The sequence below is a fragment of the Anomalospiza imberbis genome, unplaced genomic scaffold (genome assembly GCF_031753505.1).
Source record: "Anomalospiza imberbis isolate Cuckoo-Finch-1a 21T00152 unplaced genomic scaffold, ASM3175350v1 scaffold_302, whole genome shotgun sequence".
In the NCBI taxonomy this organism is placed as follows: Eukaryota; Metazoa; Chordata; class Aves; order Passeriformes; family Viduidae; genus Anomalospiza; species Anomalospiza imberbis.
This window is the reverse complement of record NW_027099923.1, coordinates 3,087-21,904: the sequence shown is the minus strand read 5'-3', so window position 1 is coordinate 21,904 and position 18,818 is coordinate 3,087. Positions and strand designations below refer to the sequence as shown.

At 47.4% G+C, this 18,818-nt stretch overlaps 1 pseudogene; it reads left to right on the top strand.

The window, feature by feature from the left end:
- The first annotated feature begins 11,237 nt into the window (after positions 1-11,237).
- On the top strand, positions 11,238-12,738 carry LOC137466574 (cytochrome c oxidase subunit 3-like; annotated as a pseudogene).
- The last annotated feature ends 6,080 nt before the right edge of the window (positions 12,739-18,818 follow it).

Here is an 18,818-nt window from a genome sequence, read left to right as displayed (position 1 = left end):
CGCCAGAGGCTCCGAGATGCACAGAAGACGGTGGCAGCTGCTGAAAAGAAGGGCAGCGGTGAGTTTGTCGACAAGCAAGAACATAGGCAGCTGCCTGTGCTTGGGAAGGAGCAGCTGCCTGGTTTTGGCAATTGCCTTCACGGCGCCCAGAAGCCCGGTGCTCTGCTGCTTTGTTTTTCGCAGTCAGTCAATTGCACACTAGTGAAGCTGAGCCAGGCTCTTCAGCTTTGCTGCTTTTGAGCATCTGTGCTCCACTTATGCTCTGTGACATCTCTCGAGGTTGTTTGCCTCGGCCAGGCTGGCAAGTGCCCGCTAGTACCTAGAGCTGGGCAGGAGAGGGCAGAGAGCACTTCCATCTGACAGCAGGTTGCAGATTGCCTCGGAAAGAGCCGTGTCCTTGGAATGTGCAGCAAATCCTCTTTCTTTGCAAACCGCGGTTAGTGTGCAGTGCAGGTACGCTCTCCCCTTGCCAACTGGAGTGGGAAAGCTTTTCGCTAAGCTAGAGATGACTAGAGAAGCAGAAGCGCGGCTCCGGAGTTATCCGGAGGAAAGTGCCGCTTCCCGGCGTCTTTCGGCTTGAAGCGGCGCTCCGGAGCGCTGCGCTGCCGCTCTACTGAGCTGTGCGCGAATTAGCCGCTTCTTCGCCTCCGAGAAGCAGAGATCGCGGTTGCTTGGAAGAGGCGAAGAACGAAGCCGCAAAGAAGCGGGCTTGTGTGCCAAGCCTTCCGACTGCTGGAGGACGGTGGCTGCCGCTCTCCTGCCTCTTGAATTCACTCTCGGCAAGCGAATGGAAAGCGTTCCAGGACAACTTGCCTGGGTTTTGACTTGGTCCGGATGCGTCCCACCTTGGCAAGTCTTGCTCGTCGCCAGAGGCTCCGAGATGCACAGAAGACGGTGGCAGCTGCTGAAAAGAAGGGCAGCGGTGAGTTTGTCGACAAGCAAGAACATAGGCAGCTGCCTGTGCTTGGGAAGGAGCAGCTGCCTGGTTTTGGCAATTGCCTTCACAGCGCCCAGAAGCCCGGTGCTCTGCTGCTTTGTTTTTCGCAGTCAGTCAATTGCACACTAGTGAAGCTGAGCCAGGCTCTTCAGCTTTGCTGCTTTTGAGCATCTGTGCTCCACTTATGCTCTGTGACATCTCTCGAGGTTGTTTGCCTCGCCCTGGCTGGAAAGTGCCCGCTAGTACCTAGAGCTGGGCAGGACAGGGCAGAGAGCACTTCCATCTGACAGCAGGTTGCAGATTGCCTCGGAAAGAGCCGTGTCCTTGGAATGTGCAGCAAATCCTCTTTCTTTGCAAACCGCGGTTAGTGTGCAGTGCAGGTACGCTCTCCCCTTGCCAACTGGAGTGGGAAAGCTTTTCGCTAAGCTAGAGATGACTAGAGAAGCAGAAGCGCGGCTCCGGAGCTATCCGGAGGAAAGTGCCGCTTCCCGGCGTCTTTCGGCTTGAAGCGGCGCTCCGGAGCGCTCCGCTGGCGCTCTACTGAGCTGTGCGCGAATTAGCCGCTTCTTCGCCTCCGAGAAGCAGAGATCGCGGTTGCTTGGAAGAGGCGAAGAACGAAGCCGCAAAGAAGCGGGCTTGTGTGCCAAGCCTTCCGACTGCTGGAGGACGGTGGCTGCCGCTCTCCTGCCTCTTGAATTCACTCTCGGCAAGCGAATGGAAAGCGTTCCAGGACAACTTGCCTGGGTTTTGACTTGGTTCTGATGCGTCCCACCTTGGCAAGTCTTGCTCGTCGCCAGAGGCTCCGAGATGCACAGAAGACGGTGGCAGCTGCTGAAAAGAAGGGCAGCGGTGAGTTTGTCGACAAGCAAGAACATAGGCAGCTGCCTGTGCTTGGGAAGGAGCAGCCGCCTGGTTTTGGCAATTGCCTTCACAGCGCCCAGAAGCCCGGTGCTCTGCTGCTTTGTTTTTCGCAGTCAGTCAATTGCACACTAGTGAAGCTGAGCCAGGCTCTTCAGCTTTGCTGCTTTTGAGCATCTGTGCTCCACTTATGCTCTGTGACATCTCTCGAGGTGGATTGCCTCGGCCAGGCTGGCAAGTGCCCGCTAGTACCTAGAGCTGGGCAGGAGAGGGCAGAGAGCACTTCCATCTGACAGCAGGTTGCAGATTGCCTCGGAAAGAGCCGTGTCCTTGCAATGTGCAGCAAATCCTCTTTCTTTGCAAACCGCGGTTAGTGTGCAGTGCAGGTACGCTCTCCCCTTGCCAACTGGAGTGGGAAAGCTTTTCGCTAAGCTAGAGATGACTAGAGAAGCAGAAGCGCGGCTCCGGAGCTATCCGGAGGAAAGTGCCGCTTCCCGGCGTCTTTCGGCTTGAAGCGGCGCTCCGGAGCGCTGCGCTGCCGCTCTACTGAGCTGTGCGCGAATTAGCCGCTTCTTCGCCTCCGAGAAGCAGAGATCGCGGTTGCTTGGAAGAGGCGAAGAACGAAGCCGCAAAGAAGCGGGCTTGTGTGCCAAGCCTTCCGACTGCTGGAGGACGGTGGCTGCCGCTCTCCTGCCTCTTGAATTCACTCTCGGCAAGCGAATGGAAAGCGTTCCAGGACAATTTGCCTGTTCGAGCAGAACTAGGCCAGCCCGGATCCCTCCTAGGAGATGACCAAGTCTACATCGTTGTAGTCACAGCCCATGCTTTCGTAATAATCTTCTTCATAGTTATACCAATTATGATCGGAGGATTTGGAAACTGACTGGTCCCTCTAATAATCGCAGCTCCAGACATAGCATTCCCTCGAATAAACAACATAAGCTTTTGGCTACTCCCCCCATCTTTCCTCCTACTCCTAGCATCTTCAACTGTCGAAGCCGGAGCAGGAACGGGCTGAACAGTTTACCCACCACTAGCAGGCAATCTAACGCATGCTGGAGCATCAGTAGACCTAGCTATCTTCTCACTACACCTCGCAGGTATCTCATCAATCCTAGGTGCAATTAACTTCATCACAACAGCAATCAACATAAAACCTCCTGCACTGTCACAATACCAAACCCCCCTGTTCGTCTGATCAGTCCTAATTACAGCAGTACTCTTACTCCTATCTCTCCCCGTACTAGCCGCTGGCATCACAATGCTCCTCACAGACCGCAACCTCAATACCACATTCTTCGACCCAGCCGGAGGAGGAGATCCAGTACTGTATCAACACCTCTTCTGATTCTTCGGCCACCCGGAAGTCTACATCCTCATCCTACCAGGCTTCGGTATCATTTCCCATGTCATAACTTACTGCTCAGGAAAAAAAGAACCATTCGGATATATAGGAATAGTATCAGCCATGCTATCCATTGGCTTCCTAGGCTTTATCGTTTGAGCCCACCACATATTCACAGTAGGAATAGACGTAGACACCCGAGCATACTTCACATCAGCTACCATAATCATTGCCATCCCAACTGGAATTAAAGTATTCAGCTGATTAGCAACACTACATGGAGGAACAATCAAATGAGACCCACCTATGCCATGAGCCCTAGGATTCATCTTCCTGTTTACCATTGGAGGACTAACAGGAATCGTACTGGCTAACTCCTCACTAGATATCGCCCTACAGGACACCTATGACGTAGTAGCCCACTTCCACTACGTCCTATCAATAGGAGCAGTATTCGCAATCATAGCAGGATTTACACACTGATTCCCCCTATTCACCGGATACACACTCCACTCAACATGAGCTAAAACACATTTCGGAGTGATATTCGTAGGAGTTAATCTAACCTTCTTCCCCCAACACTTCCTAGGCCTAGCCGGTATACCACGACGGTACTCAGACTACCCAGACGCCTACACACTATGAAACACCATTTCCTCAGTAGGATCACTCATCTCACTAACAGCCGTAATCATACTACTGTTCATCATCTGAGAAGCCCTCGCATCAAAACGTAAAGCCACGCAACCAGAGCTAACAAGCACCAATGTCGAATGAATTGATGGATGCCCACCACCATTTCACACCTTCGAAGAACCAGCTTTCGTCCAAGTACAAGAAAGGAAGGAGTTGAACCCCCATATGTTGGTTTCAAGCCAACCGCATAAACCACTTATGCTTCTTTCTCATAAAGAGATGCTAGTAAAACCATTACATAGCCTTGTCAAGGCTAAATTACTGGTGAAAACCCAGTGCATCGCCACACCCAAACATGGCCAATCACTCACAACTTAACTTCCAAGACGCTTCCTCCCCTATCATAGAAGAACTAATAGGATTCCACGACCACGCTCTAATGGTTGCCCTAGCAATCTGCAGCCTAGTCCTCTACCTAATAACCTTCACACTTACAGAAAAGCTATCATCCAACACAACCAATGCTCAAGCAATCGAACTTGTCTGAACAATTCTCCCAGCCATAGTTCTAGTGGCACTAGCACTACCATCCCTACGAATCCTTTATATAATAGACGAAATTAATGAACCAGACCTAACCTTAAAAGCTATTGGTCACCAATGATATTGATCGTACGAGTACACCGACCTAAAAAATATCACATTCGACTCCTACACGATCCCCACAACGGACCTCCCCCTAGGCCACTTCCGACTACTAGAAGTAGACCATCGTGTTGTAATCCCCATAAGCTCTACCATCCGGGTCATCGTCACCGCTGACGACGTACTTCACTCATGAGCAGTCCCCAGCCTAGGCGTGAAAACCGATGCAATCCCAGGTCGCCTCAACCAAACCTCCCTATTCGCCTCCCGACCCGGAGTGTTCTACGGACAGTGCTCAGAGATCTGCGGGGCTAATCACAGCTTCATACCCATTGTAGTAGAATCGACCCCACTAGCCAACTTCGAGAGCTGATCCTCATCAATTTCATCCTAAATACCCCAATCATTAAGAAGCTATGAACTAGCATTAGCCTTTTCAGCTAAAGAAAGAGGACCGTCTCCTCCTTAATGATATGCCCCAACTAAACCCAGGCCCCTGATTTTTTATTATGCTCATCTCATGGTTCACATTCTCCATGATTATTCAACCTAAAATCTTAACCTTTGTCTCACCAAACCCTCCCACTAACAAAGTTCCAACCCCCCCAAGCACCACCCCCTGAATCTGACCATTATTAACAAACCACCAATATACGACTAATTAAACAAGCAGAGTATTAAACATATTGTTAACCCGACAGAGGAGCGTCCATTAAGAAAGATTAAAACCTGTAAAAGGATCTAGGCAAACCGTCAAGGCCCGACTGTTTACCAAAAACATAGCCTTCAGCAAACCAACAAACAAGTATTGAAGGTGATGCCTGCCCGGTGACTCACGTTCAACGGCCGCGGTATACTGACCGTGCAAAGGTAGCGCAATCAATTGTCCCGTAAATCGAGACTTGTATGAATGGCTAAACGAGGTCTTAGCTGTCTCTTACAGGCAATCGGTGAAATTGATCTCCCTGTACAAAAGCAGGGATAATAACATAAGACGAGAAGACCCTGTGGAACTTTAAAACCAGCAACCACCTTAACACACATACCCGCCCACCGGCTTCACTAACTTAGAAGAGATTGGTTCGCGTTTTTCGGTTGGGGCGACCTTGGAGCAAAACAAAACCTCCAAAAACTAGACCACACCTCCAGACCAAGAGCAACCCCTCAACGTGCTAACAGCAACCAGACCCAATACAATTGATCAATGGACCAAGCTACCCCAGGGATAACAGCGCAATCTCCTCCGAGAGTCCGTATCGACGAGGAGGTTTAGGACCTCGATGTTGGATCAGGACATCCTAGCGGTGCAGCAGCTGCTAAGGGTTCGTTTGTTCAACGATTAACAGTCCTACGTGATCTGAGTTCAGACCGGAGTAATCCAGGTCGGTTTCCATCTATGATGAACTCTTCCCAGTACGAAAGGATAGGAAAAGTGAGGCCAATACTACAAGCAAGCCTTCGCCCTAAGTAATAAAACCAACTTAATTACGAAAAGCTATCACAACCAACCACGTCCAAGAAAAGGACCAGCTAGCGTGGCAGAGCTCGGAAAATGCAAAAGGCTTAAGTCCTTTAACGCAGAGGTTCAAATCCTCTCCCTAGCTAAACAAACCACCCAATGACTAATCACCCAATACTTATTAACCTCATTATAGCCCTATCCTACGCCCTACCTATTCTAATTGCAGTAGCTTTCCTGACTCTAGTAGAGCGCAAAATCTTAAGCTACATACAAGGCCGAAAAGGACCAAATGTTGTCGGACCATTTGGACTTCTACAGCCTTTGGCAGATGGAATCAAACTGTTCATTAAAGAACCCATCCGACCCTCAACCTCTTCTCCAATTCTATTTGTCATAACCCCTGTCCTAGCCCTTCTTCTTGCAATCTCTATCTGAACCCCACTTCCCCTACCATTCTCTCTAGCAGACCTAAACCTAGGCGTACTGTTCCTGCTAGCCATGTCAAGCCTAGCAGTATACTCCATCCTATGATCAGGATGGGCCTCCAACTCAAAATATGCCTTAATTGGAGCACTACGAGCGGCCGCCCAAACAATTTCCTACCAGGTAACCCTCGCAATCATCCTGCTATCTGTCGTCCTTGTCAGTGGGAACTTCTCCCTAAGCACCCTAGCAGTAACCCAAGAATCCATTCACCTCATCTTCCCTTGCTGACCACTAGCCATAATATGATACATTTCCACGCTAGCCAAGACGAATCGAGCCCATTTCGACTTAACAGAGGGAGAATCAGAACTAGTCTCTGGCTTTAACGTAGAACACTCAGCAGGACCATTCGCCCTATTCTTTCTTGCCGAATACGCTAACATCATACTAATAAACACACTAACCGCCATCCTATTCTTCAATCCAAGCCTACTTAATCCACCCCAAGAATTATATCCAGTACTACTAGCCACAAAGGCACTGCTACTATCAGCAGGATTCTTGCGAATTCGTGCCTCATACCCTCGATTCCGATATGACCAACTGATGCACCTATGATGAAAAAACTTCCTCCCGCTTACACTAGCCCTATGTTTATGACACGCCAGCCTACTAATCTGCTACGCAGGCCTACCCCCCTGCCTGTAATTCCAGGAAATGTGCCTGAGTACTAAGGGTCACTATGATAAAGTGAACACAGAGGTGCACTAACCCTCTCATTTCCTAACAATTAGAAAAGCAGGAATTGAACCTGCACTAGAGAGATCAAAACTCCCTATACTTCCCTTCTATTATTTCCTAGTAGGGTCAGCTAAACAAGCTATCGGGCCCATACCCCGAAAATGATGGTCCAACCCCTTCCCCTGCTAATGAACCCCCAAGCGAAACTAGTTTTTACCTTAAGCCTAATACTAGGAACTACCATCACAATTTCAAGCAACCACTGACTAACAGCTTGAACCGGCCTTGAAATCAACACACTTGCTATTCTGCCCTTAATCTCAAAATCTCACCACCCACGAGCCATTGAAGCTGCAACTAAATATTTCCTAGTCCAGGCAACTGCCTCAGCCCTGGTACTATTCTCCAGCATAACCAATGCATGAGCCACCGGACAGTGAGACATCACCCAACTAACCCACCCAGCATCCTGCTTAATTCTAACCTCAGCAATTGCAATAAAACTGGGACTAGTGCCCTTCCCTTTCTGATTCCCAGAAGTCCTTCAAGGGTCACCCCTTACCACCGGATTACTCCTATCAACGTTCATAAAACTCCCACCCATTGCACTGCTCTTTATGACCTCCCCCTCATTAAACCCCATAATCCTAACTGCCATAGCCATCCTTTCAGTAGCCCTAGGAGGATGAATAGGACTCAACCAAACACAAATCCGAAAAATCCTAGCCTTCTCCTCTATCTCCCACCTAGGATGAATAACTGTCATTATTGCCTACAACCCTAAACTCACTCTACTAAATTTCTACTTATATTCACTAATAACTGCAGCAGTATTCCTAACCCTCAACTCAACCAAAGCACTTAACCTATCCACTCTAATTACTACATGAACAAAAGCCCCATCATTAAACACAATACTGCTACTGACCCTACTCTCCCTAGCAGGCCTACCACCCCTGACCGGATTCCTGCCAAAATGATTCATCATCCAAGAGCTAACTAAAGAGGATATAGCTACAGCAGCTACAATTATTTCCCTACTCTCACTACTAAACCTATTCTTCTATCTACGACTCGCATACTGTGCCACCATCACACTCCCACCTCACACCACTAACCAAATAAAACAATGACGCACTAGCAAATCAATCAGCCCCCTAGTCGCTATTCTAATCACAACATCCATTGCTATACTACCAATCTCCCCACTAATCCTTTACTCCGTCTAAGAAACTTAGGATTACCCAAACCGAAGGCCTTCAAAGCCTTAAACAAGAGTGAAACCCTCTTAGTTTCTGCTTAAAGTCCGCAGGATTCTACCCTGCATCTTCCAAATGCAACTCAGACACTTTAATTAAGCTAGGACCTTACCTACTTCCTAGACAGATGGGCCTCGATCCCACAACACTGTTGTTAACAGCTATATGCCCTAACCAACAGGCTTCTGCCTAAGACTCCGACGCACAATTAATGCCTATCAATGAGCTTGCAACTCACCATGAACTTCACCACAGAGCCGATAAGAAGAGGAATTGAACCTCTGTGAAAAGGACTACAGCCTAACGCTTATACACTCAGCTATCTTACCTATGACATCCATCAACCGATGATTATTCTCAACCAACCACAAAGATATCGGAACCCTTTACCTAATTTTTGCCGCCTGAGCCGGAATAGTGGGCACTGCCCTAAGTCTACTCATTCGAGCAGAACTAGGCCAGCCCGGATCCCTCCTAGGAGATGACCAAGTCTACATCGTTGTAGTCACAGCCCATGCTTTCGTAATAATCTTCTTCATAGTTATACCAATTATGATCGGAGGATTTGGAAACTGACTGGTCCCTCTAATAATCGCAGCTCCAGACATAGCATTCCCTCGAATAAACAACATAAGCTTTTGGCTACTCCCCCCATCTTTCCTCCTACTCCTAGCATCTTCAACTGTCGAAGCCGGAGCAGGAACGGGCTGAACAGTTTACCCACCACTAGCAGGCAATCTAACGCATGCTGGAGCATCAGTAGACCTAGCTATCTTCTCACTACACCTCGCAGGTATCTCATCAATCCTAGGTGCAATTAACTTCATCACAACAGCAATCAACATAAAACCTCCTGCACTGTCACAATACCAAACCCCCCTGTTCGTCTGATCAGTCCTAATTACAGCAGTACTCTTACTCCTATCTCTCCCCGTACTAGCCGCTGGCATCACAATGCTCCTCACAGACCGCAACCTCAATACCACATTCTTCGACCCAGCCGGAGGAGGAGATCCAGTACTGTATCAACACCTCTTCTGATTCTTCGGCCACCCGGAAGTCTACATCCTCATCCTACCAGGCTTCGGTATCATTTCCCATGTCATAACTTACTGCTCAGGAAAAAAAGAACCATTCGGATATATAGGAATAGTATCAGCCATGCTATCCATTGGCTTCCTAGGCTTTATCGTTTGAGCCCACCACATATTCACAGTAGGAATAGACGTAGACACCCGAGCATACTTCACATCAGCTACCATAATCATTGCCATCCCAACTGGAATTAAAGTATTCAGCTGATTAGCAACACTACATGGAGGAACAATCAAATGAGACCCACCTATGCCATGAGCCCTAGGATTCATCTTCCTGTTTACCATTGGAGGACTAACAGGAATCGTACTGGCTAACTCCTCACTAGATATCGCCCTACAGGACACCTATGACGTAGTAGCCCACTTCCACTACGTCCTATCAATAGGAGCAGTATTCGCAATCATAGCAGGATTTACACACTGATTCCCCCTATTCACCGGATACACACTCCACTCAACATGAGCTAAAACACATTTCGGAGTGATATTCGTAGGAGTTAATCTAACCTTCTTCCCCCAACACTTCCTAGGCCTAGCCGGTATACCACGACGGTACTCAGACTACCCAGACGCCTACACACTATGAAACACCATTTCCTCAGTAGGATCACTCATCTCACTAACAGCCGTAATCATACTACTGTTCATCATCTGAGAAGCCCTCGCATCAAAACGTAAAGCCACGCAACCAGAGCTAACAAGCACCAATGTCGAATGAATTGATGGATGCCCACCACCATTTCACACCTTCGAAGAACCAGCTTTCGTCCAAGTACAAGAAAGGAAGGAGTTGAACCCCCATATGTTGGTTTCAAGCCAACCGCATAAACCACTTATGCTTCTTTCTCATAAAGAGATGCTAGTAAAACCATTACATAGCCTTGTCAAGGCTAAATTACTGGTGAAAACCCAGTGCATCGCCACACCCAAACATGGCCAATCACTCACAACTTAACTTCCAAGACGCTTCCTCCCCTATCATAGAAGAACTAATAGGATTCCACGACCACGCTCTAATGGTTGCCCTAGCAATCTGCAGCCTAGTCCTCTACCTAATAACCTTCACACTTACAGAAAAGCTATCATCCAACACAACCAATGCTCAAGCAATCGAACTTGTCTGAACAATTCTCCCAGCCATAGTCCTAGTGGCACTAGCACTACCATCCCTACGAATCCTTTATATAATAGACGAAATTAATGAACCAGACCTAACCTTAAAAGCTATTGGTCACCAATGATATTGATCGTACGAGTACACCGACCTAAAAAATATCACATTCGACTCCTACACGATCCCCACAACGGACCTCCCCCTAGGCCACTTCCGACTACTAGAAGTAGACCATCGTGTTGTAATCCCCATAAGCTCTACCATCCGGGTCATCGTCACCGCTGACGACGTACTTCACTCATGAGCAGTCCCCAGCCTAGGCGTGAAAACCGATGCAATCCCAGGTCGCCTCAACCAAACCTCCCTATTCGCCTCCCGACCCGGAGTGTTCTACGGACAGTGCTCAGAGATCTGCGGGGCTAATCACAGCTTCATACCCATTGTAGTAGAATCGACCCCACTAGCCAACTTCGAGAGCTGATCCTCATCAATTTCATCCTAAATACCCCAATCATTAAGAAGCTATGAACTAACATTAGCCTTTTCAGCTAAAGAAAGAGGACCGTCTCCTCCTTAATGATATGCCCCAACTAAACCCAGACCCCTGATTTTTTATTATGCTCATGCTCATCTCATGGTTCACATTCTCCATGATTATTCAACCTAAAATCTTAACCTTTGTCTCACCAAACCCTCCCACTAACAAAGTTCCAACCCCCCCAAGCACCACCCCCTGAATCTGACCATGCACCTAAACTTTTTTGACCAATTCTCAAGCCCATCCCTCCTAGGAATCCCCCTAATTCTTATCTCCCTAACATTCCCTGCCCTGCTATTACCCTCCATAGACAACCGATGAATCACTAACCGACTCTCAACCCTACAGCTATGATTCGTCAACATAGTGACAAAACAACTAATAATCCTATTAAACAAAAAAGGGCACAAATGAGCCCTAATCTTAACCTCCCTAATAATCTTCCTCCTACTAATTAACCTGCTAGGGCTATTACCCTACACATTCACCCCAACCACTCAACTATCCATAAGCCTGGCACTAGCCTTCCCCCTATGACTTGCCACCCTGCTAACAGGACTACGAAACCAACCCTCCACATCCCTAGCCCACCTCCTGCCAGAAGGAACTCCCACACCACTAATCCCAGCTCTAATTATAATCGAAACAACCAGCCTACTCATTCGACCCCTAGCCCTGGGAGTACAACTAACAGCAAACCTCACAGCAGGCCACCTATTAATTCAACTCATTTCCACAGCCACAATAGCTTTAGCCTCAACAATACCAGCAGCCTCACTCCTAGCCCTACTAGTCCTCTTCTTATTAACTATGCTGGAAATCGCAGTAGCAATAATTCAAGCTTACGTCTTCGTCCTTCTACTAAGCCTCTACCTACAAGAAAACATCTAACCACAATGACCCACCAAGCACACTCTTATCATATAGTAGACCCCAGCCCATGGCCCATTTTAGGAGCAGCCGCTGCCCTCCTAACCGCCTCAGGACTAACAATATGATTTCACTATAACTCCCCTTGACTCCTAGCCCTAGGCTTACTCTCCACTACCCTAGTCATATTCCAATGATGACGAGACATCGTACGAGAAAGCACATTCCAAGGACACCATACCCCAACCGTCCAAAAAAGCCTCCGATATGGCATAGCCTTATTCATCACATCAGAGGCCTTCTTCTTCCTAGGGTTCTTTTGCTCCTTCTTCCACTCAAGCCTACCCCCCACCCCAGAACTAGGAGGACAATGACCGCCAGTTGGAATTAACCCCTAAACCCCATGGATGTTCCACTCCTGAACACCACAATCCTTCTAGCCTCAGGAGTCACCGTCACATGGGCCCACCACAGTATTATAGAAGCCAATCGAAAGCAAGCAATCCACGCCCTACTCCTAACAGTACTCCTAGGACTTTACTTCACAGCCCTCCAAGCCATAGAATACTACGAAGCCCCCTTCTCCATCGCTGACGGAGTCTACGGCTCCACCTTCTTCGTCGCTACCGGATTCCACGGCCTTCATGTAATTATTGGCACCACCTTCCTGCTAGTATGCCTTCTACGTTTAATCAAATACCACTTTACGCCAAACCACCATTTCGGCTTTGAAGCAGCAGCATGATACTGACACTTCGTAGACGTCGTATGACTACTCCTATACATTTCCATCTACTGATGAGGATCTTACTCTTCTAGTATATTAATTACAATCGACTTCCAATCCTTAAAATCTGGTTTAAACCCAGAGAAGAGTAATAAACATAATCCTGTTCATATTCATTACATCTCTAGCCCTAAGCATCCTACTAACTTTACTAAACTTTTGAATTACCCAAACAAATCCAGACCCAGAAAAACTATCCCCATACGAATGCGGATTTGACCCTTTAGGATCTGCCCGACTACCATTCTCAATCCGCTTCTTCCTAGTAGCCATTATATTCCTTCTGTTCGACTTACAAATCGCCCTACTCCTCCCCCTACCATGAGCAATCCAACTTCAACACCCTACTACCACCCTAACATGAATCACCTCCCTCATCCTACTCTTAACACTAGGACTGGTATACGAATGGATTCAAGGAGGACTAGAATGAGCAGAATAACAGAAAGTTAGTCTAACCAAGACAGTTGATTTCGACTCAACAAATTATAGTTACAACCCTATAACTTTCTCCATGCCCTACCTCCACTTAAGCTTCTACTCAGCCTTCATCCTAAGCTGCCTAGGCCTAGCCTTTCACCGAACCCATCTAATTTCTGCCCTACTATGTCTGGAAAGCATAATACTATCTATGTACATCGCCTTAACCATATGACCTATCCAAATGCAAGCACCATCATTCATCATCCTGCCTATCATCATACTAACCTTTTCCGCCTGCGAAGCAGGTACCGGTCTGGCCCTACTAGTAGCCTCCACTCGAACCCACGGCTCCGACCACTTACACAACTTTAACCTACTACAATGCTAAAAATCATCATCCCAACCGCTATACTTCTCCCACTAACCGTCCTAACCACACACAAACACCTGTGAACTAACATTACCACTCATAGCCTACTAATCGCCGCCATCAGCCTCCAATGACTAGCTCCAACATATTACCCAAACAAAGGACTAACCCCCTGAACTGCTGTAGACCAAATCTCCTCCCCCCTGCTAGTCCTATCGTGCTGATTACTTCCACTAATAATCATAGCAAGCCAAAACCACCTAGAACAAGAACCCATCATCTGCAAACGAATCTTTGCCACTACAATTATTCTAGCCCAACTCTTCATCCTAACAGCCTTCTCCGCCTCAGAATTAATATTATTTTACATCGCATTCGAAGCAACCTTAGTCCCCACCCTAATCCTCATCACACGATGAGGTAACCAACCAGAACGCCTAAACGCCGGTGTTTATCTCCTATTCTACACACTTGCCAGCTCCCTCCCTCTACTAATCGCCATCCTACATCTACAAAACCTAATTGGCACACTATACCTCCCAATGATTAAACTATCCCATCCTACACTTAACAATTCGTGATCTGGCCTAGCAGCAAGCATAGCCCTACTACTAGCCTTCATGGTCAAGTCCCCTCTATACGGCCTTCACCTCTGACTGCCTAAAGCCCACGTAGAAGCCCCAGTCGCTGGCTCCATACTACTAGCAGCCCTACTACTAAAGCTTGGAGGATACGGAATTATACGAGTCACCATACTAGTAAACCCACCATCAAACAACCTCCACTACCCTTTCATTACCCTCGCATTATGAGGAGCAGTAATAACTAGCGCCACCTGTCTACGACAAACTGACCTAAAAGCACTAATCGCCTACTCATCAGTCAGCCACATAGGCCTAGTCGTAGCCGCAACCATAATCCAAACCCAATGAGCATTCTCAGGAGCAATAATACTGATAGTCTCACACGGCCTAACCTCCTCAATGCTGTTCTGCTTAGCCAACACCAACTACGAACGAACCCATAGCCGGATCCTCCTACTCACACGAGGACTGCAACCCCTCCTACCACTAATAACCATCTGATGACTATTAGCCAACCTTACAAACATAGCCCTCCCACCAACAACAAACTTGATGGCAGAACTAACAATTGTAATTTCACTATTCAACTGATCCTCCTTCACAATTATCCTAACAGGAGTCGCAATACTACTCACCGCGTCATACACACTACATATATTCATAACAACCCAGCGAGGAGCACTACCATCTCACATCACATCAATGCAAAACTCCTCCACAGGAGAACACCTCCTCATAACCCTGCACGCAATTCCCATACTCTTACTGATCCTAAAACTCGAACTCATCTCAGGTATGCCTATATGCAGGTATAGTTTCAACCAAAACATTAGACTGTGATTCTAAAAATAGAAGTTAGACCCTTCTTGCCTGCCGAGGGGAGGTTTAACCAACGGGAACTGCTAACTCTCGCATCTGAGTATAAAACCTCAGCCCCCTTACTTTCAAAGGATAGCAGTAATCCAATGGTCTTAGGAACCATCCACCTTGGTGCAAATCCAAGTGAAAGTAATGGACCTCCCACTAGTCCTAAACACATTTACACTCCTAACCCTGGCCACCTTATCCACCCCAATCCTCTTCCCACTATTGTCAGACAACCTTAAAAATACCCCAGCTACCATCACAAGCACAGTAAAAGCTTCCTTCCTAATCAGCACCATCCCTATAATAATTCATATCCACTCAGGTACAGAAAGCCTGACCTCTCTCTGAGAGTGAAAATTTATCATTAACTTCAAAATCCCAATCAGCCTAAAAATAGATTTCTACTCCCTCACTTTCTTCCCAATCGCCCTATTCGTATCATGATCTATCCTACAATTTGCAACATGATACATAGCCTCAGACCCGTACATTACAAAATTCTTTACGTATCTCCTACTCTTCCTAATAGCCATACTCATCCTAATCATCGCCAACAACCTATTCGTCCTGTTCATCGGCTGAGAAGGGGTAGGAATTATATCCTTCCTTCTAATCAGCTGATGACACGGTCGAGCAGAAGCCAACACCGCCGCCCTACAAGCTATCCTTTAGAACCGAATCGGAGACATCGGACTTATCTTAGCCATGGCATGACTGGCCTCTACCATAAATACATGAGAAATTAACCAATTATCCTCATCCTCTCCAACCCCAACACTACCCCTACTAGGCCTCATTCTAGCTGCAGCTGGCAAATCCGCACAATTCGGCCTACACCCATGACTACCCGCTGCCATAGAAGGGCCCACCCCTGTATCAGCCCTCCTCCACTCCAGCACAATAGTAGTAGCCGGAATTTTCCTACTAATCCGAACCCACCCTCTATTCCACAACAACCAAACCGCCCTCACACTATGCCTATGCCTCGGAGCCGTATCGACCCTATTCGCAGCCACATGCGCCCTCACCCAAAACGACATTAAAAAAATTATCGCCTTCTCAACCTCAAGTCAACTAGGCCTAATAATAGTTACCATCGGCCTAAACCTCCCAGAACTAGCTTTCCTCCACATCTCAACCCATGCCTTCTTCAAAGCTATACTCTTCCTCTGTTCAGGTTCCATCATCCACAACCTAAATGGTGAACAAGACATCCGAAAAATAGGAGGATTACAAAAAATATTACCAACAACCACCTCCTGCCTCACCATCGGAAACCTAGCCTTCATAGGAATGCCATTCCTAGCAGGATTTTACTCAAAAGACCAAATTATCGAAAACCTAAACATATCCTACCTAAATGCCTGAGCCCTTATCCTAACCCTCCTAGCCACATCCTTTACCGCAGTATACACAATTCGTATAACCATATTAGTCCAGGCAAGTTTCGTTCGACTCTCCCCTCTTACCCCAATAAACGAAAACAACCCAGCAATTATCTCCCCCATCACCCGCCTAGCATTAGGAAGTATTACAGCAGGCTTCCTAATTACCTCATTCATCACCCCAACAGAAACACCCCCAACAACCATACCACTATACATCAAAATCACAGCATTAGTGGTAACAGCCCTAGGAATTGCCCTAGCTCTGGAGATCTCAAAAATAACCCAAGCCCACATTATACCAAAACAAACAGCCCTACATAACTTCTCCACATCCCTAGGATCCCCTACAACCCCTTAATTCACCGCCTCAGCATAACCTCCTCCCTAAAATGAAGCCAAAACATCCCTTTACATCTAATTGACCTATCCTGATTCAAAGCACTAGGACCTGAAGGGCTGGCCAGCCTCCAAATAGCAGCATCCAAAACCACCACAACCCTACACTCCGGACAAATCAAAGCCTATCTAGGATCAGTTATCCTATCCATCACCATTATCCTCATCTCCACTTACAGACATAACCTAATGGCCCCAAATCTTCGAAAAAACCACGAACTACTCAAAATCATCAACAACGCCCTAATTGACCTCCCCACACCATCAAACATTTCAACATGGTGAAACTTCGGGTCTCTACTAGGCCTCTGCTTAATTACTCAAATCGTCACAGGCCTCCTACTAGCCATGCACTACACGGCAGACACTTCCCTAGCTTTCGCTTCAGTCGCCCACATATGCCGAGACGTACAATTTGGCTGACTCAACCGTAACCTCCACGCAAACGGAGCCTCACTTTTCTTCATCTGCATCTACCTCCACATCGGCCGAGGAATCTACTACGGCTCATACCTCAACAAAGAAACCTGAAACGTCGGAGTCATCCTCCTACTCACCCTCATAGCAACCGCCTTCGTAGGATACGTCCTACCATGAGGCCAAATATCATTCTGAGGAGCTACAGTCATCACTAACCTCTTTTCAGCAATTCCCTACATTGGCCAAACACTGGTAGAGTGGGTTTGGGGGGGATTCTCAGTAGACAACCCAACCCTCACCCGATTCTTTGCCCTTCACTTCCTCCTACCTTTCGTCATCGCAGGCCTCACCCTAGTCCACCTAACATTCCTACATGAAACAGGCTCAAACAACCCTCTAGGCATCCCATCAGACTGCGACAAAATCCCATTCCACCCTTACTACACCACAAAGGACATCCTAGGATTCGCACTAATACTAACCCTCCTAGTCTCCCTAGCTCTATTCTCCCCCAACACACTGGGAGACCCAGAAAACTTCACACCTGCTAACCCACTAGCCACGCCCCCCCCACATTCAACCCGAATGATACTTCCTATTTGCATATGCTATCCTACGCTCCATCCCAAACAAACTAGGGGGAGTCTTAGCCCTAGCCGCCTCAATTCTAGTCCTATTCCTCCTGCCTCTACTTCACACATCCAAACTACGATCAATAACCTTCCGCCCCAACTCACAAATCCTATTTTGAACATTAGTCGCCAACGTTCTAGTCCTAACCTGAGTCGGCAGCCAACCGGTAGAACATCCATTCATTATCATCGGCCAACTAGCCTCAATTTCCTACTTCACCATCATTCTAGTTTTATTCCCTCTCGCAGCCGCACTAGAAAACAAGATGTTAAAACTGTAATCCACTCTAATAGTTTATAAAAACATTGGTCTTGTAAACCAAAGATTGAAGACTACACCTCTTCTTAGAGACCACCATCAAATCAGAAAGGAAGGGTTCAAACCTCCATCACCAACTCCCAAAGCTGGCGCTTTCAACTAAACTACTTTCTGACCCCCCCCTAAACAGCCCGAATCGCCCCCCGAGACAATCCCCGCACAAGTTCCAGAACCACAAACAAAGTCAACAATAACCCCCACCCCCCAATCATAAGCAACCCAGCCCCCTCCGAATAAAGGACAGACACCCCACTAAGATCCAACTGAACTGACAACAATCCCACACCACTCACCGTACCCCCATTCGCTAACTACCCAAACACACCACTTACAACAAGCCCCACCATAACAACCAGACCCATCCCAAACCCATAACCAACAACCCCCCAACTCACCCAAGCCTCAGGATATGGGTCCGCCGCCAACGACACTGAATAAACAAATACCACCAATATGCCACCCAAATAAACCATCACCAACACCAAAGACATAAAGGACACGCCCAAACTCACCAACCAACCACATCCAGCAACAGCAGCCACAACCAACCCTATCACCCCATAATAGGGAGACGGGTTGGAGGAAACTGCTAGTCCCCCCAAAATGAAACGCAGTCCTAAAAATAAAACGAACTCTATCATATGCTCCTACTCGGCCTTTATCCGAGAACCGCAGCCTGAAAAGCTGCTGTTATAAACTATTAA